Here is a 7,480-nt window from a genome sequence, read left to right on the forward strand (position 1 = left end):
CATATGCTTTGGCAAAGCAGACAGGTTCTGTATCATTAGGAACTACAAATCTTTGTCATGGCTGAAAATGAAGCTTCTGGCCAAACAATGGGATTATCGCAAAGTGAACCCAAGAAGATACTCACCAGGGTAGAAAGCCTTTAATCTGGAACCCAAGCTTCCAGAAATCCTTACAATCTCTCATCAAATAAAAATAGTTGGCAAGTAACCAGTCGGCCATCTTCATGGTCTGAATCCAAAAGATATGGGAGTGTCTGCTCAATACCAGGTCAGTGAGGAAGAATTATGGGACCACGTTTGAACTGACGTAGAATAGAATAATTCATTATCAACACTATTGCTGATGCTGGTCCATTATATACAATGATATCTTACTAAGGCTAGGTGCACATGGCTGTAACTGTATTGTGCTCGAGGGGCTGCAACGCAACTCTCATCGTACAGCACTCCGACAACAATGTGCTGTCCAATATACACAGATAATGCAGATTTTGAGGCATTGCACATCCTAGTTATCTCATTTATATGACCTGTCAGCTTATAATTTCTAAAAAAGGGATTTTCCACCTATGAACTCATAATGACCTAAGAATAGGTTATCATTAGTTGATTGGCAGGGGGCGACCACCTAGAACCCTCACTGATCAGCTGTTCGCTGTGCTACTGTGTCAATATACAGGGCCGGAAAAAAACAGCTCCGTACACTCTACAGTGGCTCAGAATGGTATTGCAGGCACTTATTCAATAGCAACCCAGGCTGCTACAGAGAGTACAAAACTGTCTGCTTCCAACTCCACTCAGCTTACCGAACAGCTGATTGCTTGGGGTCCTGGGCAGTGGACTCACAATCAAATATTGATAACCTAGTCTGAGTTTAGGTCATGAATGGTTCAAAAGGTGATAACCCCTTTAAGTTAGCCATAAATATTCGATGAATGTCAGATGAACTCCTCTTGTATGAAGGTCTCCCAACTCTTCTCCAACATCTGCCAAGATAAGGATTGGGCATTGGATTTCAGCATGCCCAATACTTTTGCTCTCAAGGGACATAAGCTGCCACTAGAATTGTCTGGCAGCATTATTCCCCTCTCCCTACTGAGAACATATGCACACTTGGTTGAGCTGAACATAGATGTACAAGGGGGTGAGGGTGGGAGTCAGAAGAAATAGCAGTCGGTCCTCAGAAGGTGAACAATTTTTTATACATCACCATTACATTTTAAATAGAAAGCCACTCGGTAAAACGGACATGGGAAAGGACTTCGGGATTTTAGCTAACTATAGATTTAACTGGAGTAACCAGTGTCAGGCAGCTGCTGCTAAGGCAAATAGGATCATCGAGCACATCAAAAGAGGTCTAGGGGCACATGATGAGAACATTGTTCTTCCTCTTTACACATCACTGGTCAGACCACGCATAGAATATTATCTTCAGATCTCTTCCATGATCTATTTATACCCAGGACTCTAACTGTAACAAGGGGGCATCCTCAACATTTAGAGGAAAAAAGTTTCTACACCGAAGAGGGTTCTTTACTGTAAGAGCAGTGAGACTATAGAACTCTCTGCCTGAGGATGGTGAACTTGCTAAAAGAGTTCAAAAGGGTCCTCGATGCCTTTCTTGAGTGTAACAATATTATAGGCTATAGTCACCGATTACTTCAGAAGGTTTGTTGATCCTGGGATTTATTCTGATTGGCAGATTTGGGAAGGAATTTCTTCTCTAAAAAGAGGAAAACTGTCTCCTACCTCATGGGGGTGCCTGCTTTCCTCTGGATCAACACTGCAGGATAATAGGCTGAACTGGAAGGATATGTCTTTTTTCAGCTTGACACGCTATGGGGCAGATTTATGTAAGGGTTTATGGCAGTTTCTGGCAAAAAAGGCATACATTTTTGCGGCCACTGTTTCAAATGGGTGGGGCTTTCAGGAGGGGGCATGGTCCTCCCGGGCCGACAGATATATGTATAATTTAGACTAGAAACTGGCATAATTCACACCAGAAATATATGCCAGGTCGGACCTGCCGTACATTTCTGCCTAGGTGTACGGAGCTGCCGTAGATACATACGCATGATACTTTAAGAGGCGCGCATCTCTTTATGTATTCAACGCATCATGTGCCCAGGAAAATTGTACTAAGCCGGTGCAGGTAATGCCGGGTTTATTAAATTTCCACCTATGTTACTATGTTATGTCATGTTTTATAGGTGCTGCTTGTTTCTCTAAGTGATACAGAATGGGATACATTTATTAACATGTTTCTCAGTATTCTTTTTAACCCTGTTTGGCACATTTCCTAAACTACAACTTTATTTTTAAAGGGGCAATCCCCAATCAAGATGCAATACACTTTTGTTCTCGGTGACTGGGATGGCCAGGAGTACAGAAACAGCCTAGCAGCCTGTGCTATTATAGTAGATTAGGGAAGGCTAGAGTTAAGGCGCATTACTTAAAGAGTTAACTTTGATTTTCTCATAAGATCAACACATACTTAGTCTCAACTACAGTCTGTCAAGTTTGATGGTCTCCCGGCCCACAGTGGCAAATGTCCTGATGTACCACCTTTACAAGCATCCGTGGTCCACAGTCATAAATACCACCAAATTAAAAAGCCGCTTGACATACTGTATACTTTGCGAGCACAAATGAAAACACAAATAATAAATCTGCCTAAATTCTTCCATGAGCTAGAAGAAACTCATGAACTTAAAGGCAACCTGTCACTTCCCTGCAGCAATATAAAGTAAGTTATGGTGCTGTTAGGAGAGGTGACAGGGAGCCGGGTGATGGATTTTTTATACTCACCTTCTCCCTGGCTCCTGCTGGGCACACAAGGTCCCGACACAAGCCAACATCAGTATGGGCCGTATGATGGCACAAGCCAGCATCAGGATGGGGCGTATGATGGAACAAGCCAGCATCAGGATGGGCCGTATGATGTTGCATGTCCTGACGCCAGTCAATGTAAAGAGTTTCAGCAAAGTGGCGCCAGAAAGGACCAAGAAGACCTGAGAGTTGTATATTGGGATCTAAATTTCTTATTTGGTCTATTTGAGGTTTAATAATTTAGGGATCTGGTCTACGGTCTGACAATTTTATTGTGGTTGCAATGCATTTAGTAACTGCAACTGCATAGAGTAATCACATCCACTCAGGAAAAACCGCATGCGGTTTTTGATGCAGTTTTGACCACACCCTAACTTTGTCTTTTTGCATTGTATATTTGGAGATGTGGCTTCCTCCATTTTGAAGGTCTCCTTATTTGGAACCTATACACCCTACGTTTGGAGGCTTAGGGCCAAAGACAGGAGATTCTTAGTGCAGGATCCTATCTAAGGAGGTCACCTTGATGCTGGCAGATGGGCTCACATAATTTGATCAAAATATACACTAAGGACCTGAAATGTATATGCATAGTAAATAGACTGTAATGCAGTTCAAAATTCATATATTCAGTGCTGGCATGTTCCTTGGCGCCTGTAGCGTGCTGTTACACCCTGTTTGTATGTTTGCTGTTTGAATGATAAATGAGTCTTAAAAATGTTAACATATCAGTACTTAATTGTTATGCTGTTTCTAAACCTGCAGCCTAGTTGCATTTTTGTGACTTGGCAGGCAAGTGTGTTCATAACTTAACTTTCATATGGAGTTAGTAAATGCTCGAGGAGAAAAGGGGGGGGGGGGGGGGGGGGAGTCCATTCAAAGCTTTGCTGTGTGACCCAGCCTTTTGTAATTACACTCCTGTTTATTGGCATGACCAGAGCTTATTCCTGCTCACTAGAAAGGATTTAGTGCCACCTTTGACACCGAAGCCTAATTTGTGCTGAGGTCAAAAAGTGGTCTAATAAATATCTCCTCTTCCTAAGAATTTACCATTGAAGTCAATTAAAGGACAATCAACTACTCAGTAACCATTGACCAACATTACTAATTAGCTTATAGCTCATTCAAAAACAGAGTATTTGCCTAATGAATGCTTGGGCAAATCTACAGGCCTTATGATTGCAGCCCTTCTGCTCCCCATGACAATACTTTTTGTTCTGTTCCTTGGCCTTGTTCAGCGTGTTCATTGGGAAAGTTTTTGGATGCAAATCAATATCCCCATCAAATTCCACAACCGACTTCTATAGTGATAATATATGTGTATGTATAAGTAGATGTTGGAGAGGATGGAGATTTACAGCAGCATAATGACCTTATGAGGACTCAACTGCTTGAGCAAAAAATTTTATTAAAGGGGTTTTCCCACAATAATAAATTCTGGTATATTGCTATTATATGTTGTCACTTACTGATCGTTTAGGATATGACAACCAAGAACCCTACAAATTCTTAGAATGCTGAAACCAGGTGCTGCAGAGGACCTTTTAGGTCACCTGACAGGTCTCTATTAAATTAAACTACTAATATTAAATTAAATGATCTCTTCAGTGCTGTGTCTAAAGGCCCATTTACACATAACGATTATCGCTCAAAATTCTTTGAAACAACCACAAATGAGCGATAATCATTACATGTAAATGCAGGCATCGTGCAGTTTTCGCTTGAATGATGATTTTAAGGTGAACTTAAAATCCATGGTTCAGCTAGAGAGAGATAAAGTATTTCTCAATAGATCGCATGCTGTTATCTCCACGAGATCTGGCAGATAACATTGTAATCTGCTGGCAGCTGTGAAGCAAACAATGCAGCTGTGTGCACAGCTGGGAGTGTGATGAATCACACACTGGGCTCTGCAAACAGCTCCTGGAAGTCCTTGTATATGCAAATGAAGATGATAAAATGTTAATGTCCATTAATGGTGTTCAATTAGCACTTTATGCAAATAGATCATAAAATCTTTCAATTTCTCAGTTGTTTGAAAGATTATCTTTGCGTGTAAATGGGCCTTAAAACATCTCAACCTGCCAACCAGTATCCTCCTCTCTACTGATAATTGGACAAAAGCCACAAACAATGTTGTCTACAGATGAGAATGTTCTTTTTTCTTTCTGGAGGAAGGCTAATTTGCATCCTTTATCCTCATGGAGCATTACCTGAAAAGTAAGTCTCCATTATCACCTGGATTTATTCAGTAGGAACTAGTACCCCCTCCCCCAGTTCTGGGGCTTTTTTTCTTAAGACTGTATTATGATTACATGGAAATGTATGAATGTATTAACAATAGCAAATAAATATAAGGCTGCATGAGCTGCTGCCCAGGCACTGTGACTTCATGGGGTGTAAAGAGGGCACCAATACTGTTTCTGGAATAAAGGGGGCGCTACTAGTATGGGGAATCTATAAGAAGGGCACTAGTAATAGCAGCAGAATGGGAAGCGTGTCCAGAGATGATTTGGAAGAAATCCTTGTGCTGCTCTGGGTCCAGATAGGGAAGAAAAGGAAAAGTGGATATCATGAAAGACGTCCTCAATGAAGACATCACCTGTTATCACTAGAGGTAACTGCACTGTAATCACTATCACTGTGTACTGCTGGTAACTGAGTATTATTAGGTGATTGCACTAGTTAGAAATATACTAGAGCTGAGCTCTATCTATAAATGCTCGGGAAACTGAACTTGATCAAGCTGGCAAGCCCATTAATATATCACCCCACCAGGACATTACACTTAGCTATTCCTCTGAGGAGCAGCCAAATTGAAAATAAGGGTGGCTTCAGACAATCGTATGTGCGTGCATTTTTGCAAGCGCAAAATTTGCGTGTGCATTGTGCAGAGAATAGAACCTATTATTTTCAATGGGATCATTCACACATTCGCTTTTGCCCACATATTTTGCGTGCGCAAAAAAACCTGCAACATGCTCTATTTTTGCATGCATTTGTGCACCTAATTGTCACAGAAAGGGTTTAGAGTGTCCCTCTTAAAACTTAGCTTTTATTAATAAAAATGTATATAAAAAGGATTTTTTGTGAATCCTAAAACAGACACAGATACAGACAACAAAAATTAGTATAACGTGACCGGCGTTATCTCCCGAAAAAACGTAAGCCAAAGTCAGGTATCTGGGGAGACGTCTTTAGGTAAAAAAACTCCCTTAGCGGATAAGTGAATCCTGTTACCCAGTACCTAAAAGGTAGTCATTGGCTGGGAATGCTTCAGGGGTCAATTTTGGTAAATCAAGTTCCTGCCTTGTAAATAGTTATATCAGCTAGCGTACTGTTCCAGAAGACGGTTTGTGCTTGAATGAACAGTGCACGGTTATATCTTATAGAGGTCGCTGTCTGATAAAACACCTATCTTGGACACACATCAACGCATAGAGAACATGAATGTCCCAAATCAGGATGTATGTACCAAGAGAAAAAGGATGGTGGATATAACCTGGTCAGTGCCACGTAAGTCCCTATGTTTCTAGGCAACAAGAAGGGAAATTGAAAAAGACCCAACCAAATTTGATCAGGTACTAAATTTCCAAAGTACAGAGGTTCTACGCGTTTCCACTACATATCACGTAGTTTCATCAGGAACCCAAACTAACAGGTACCAATAATCAAATTGAAAAATTGGTGTGGTAGACTCCCAAAATGTAGAGAGTACCACCTAGATGAGGAGGTAGTCGATCCTATAACCAGGTCTAACAAGTTCAAATAGCCCAGTAATCCCCCCTAAGACAATGCAGGAACGAAAATAAAAAACAGCAGCAGCACCAGCCACAGAGGCTGTGACAAGTATTATCAACATCCAGGTGTTTATTCTGCTACTGTGAAACCCCATTTGTGCACCTAAGGCACCATAGTAGTCTACGTGCAAATGCACACCCGTTCCCCGCAAAATTTCACAATGAACTGCACAATTTTGCAGGGAAATCAATAACACTGGGACTAATCAAGCTGCAAAGCCTTTTATAATCGCTGTGCGTGTGTGTCCCATACAAATGTGAACGGTCCGCGGCAGTGCAGAAAGTACAGTAAAATGCGCTAAATAGTGCGACCTTCACAGCGCAAAAAGTTGCGCTATCATGAGTATTTATGTGCTTACTATTGTCTGAAGTTGCCCTAAGGGTCCATTTAGACACAATGATTATCGCTCAAAAGATGTCTTTTGAGCGATAATCGTTGTGTCATTTACAGAGCAAGATGATCACTCAAGATGATCGATCACCTTATGTTGCGAGCGGAGGATGCAGAGGACAAGCGGGGTGTTCCTGCTTGTCTTCTGCATCCAGCTGTTCCCCGCTCCGAGCTCCCGGCTGTTATACAGCCGAGCGCTTGAAACGGAAGATGCAGAAGACAAGCGTGGTGTCCCCGCTTGTCTTCTGCATCCAGCTGTTTTCTGCATGGAGCGCCCGGCTGTTATACAGCCGAGTGCTCCATACCGGGTATGGAGAACAGAGCTGGACAGCTCTGTTCTTCATACTCAGCCTGTGATCAGGGATCGGGATCGTGATATCCGTTGTATCCCGCTGTGAATCCCTGATAAGACTCATCATTGTCTTTCAGCACGCAGAAAGACAACGATGAGCGACGGGTTAAT

Source organism: Eleutherodactylus coqui, chromosome 5 (genome assembly GCF_035609145.1).
Source record: "Eleutherodactylus coqui strain aEleCoq1 chromosome 5, aEleCoq1.hap1, whole genome shotgun sequence".
Classification (NCBI taxonomy): Eukaryota; Metazoa; Chordata; class Amphibia; order Anura; family Eleutherodactylidae; genus Eleutherodactylus; species Eleutherodactylus coqui.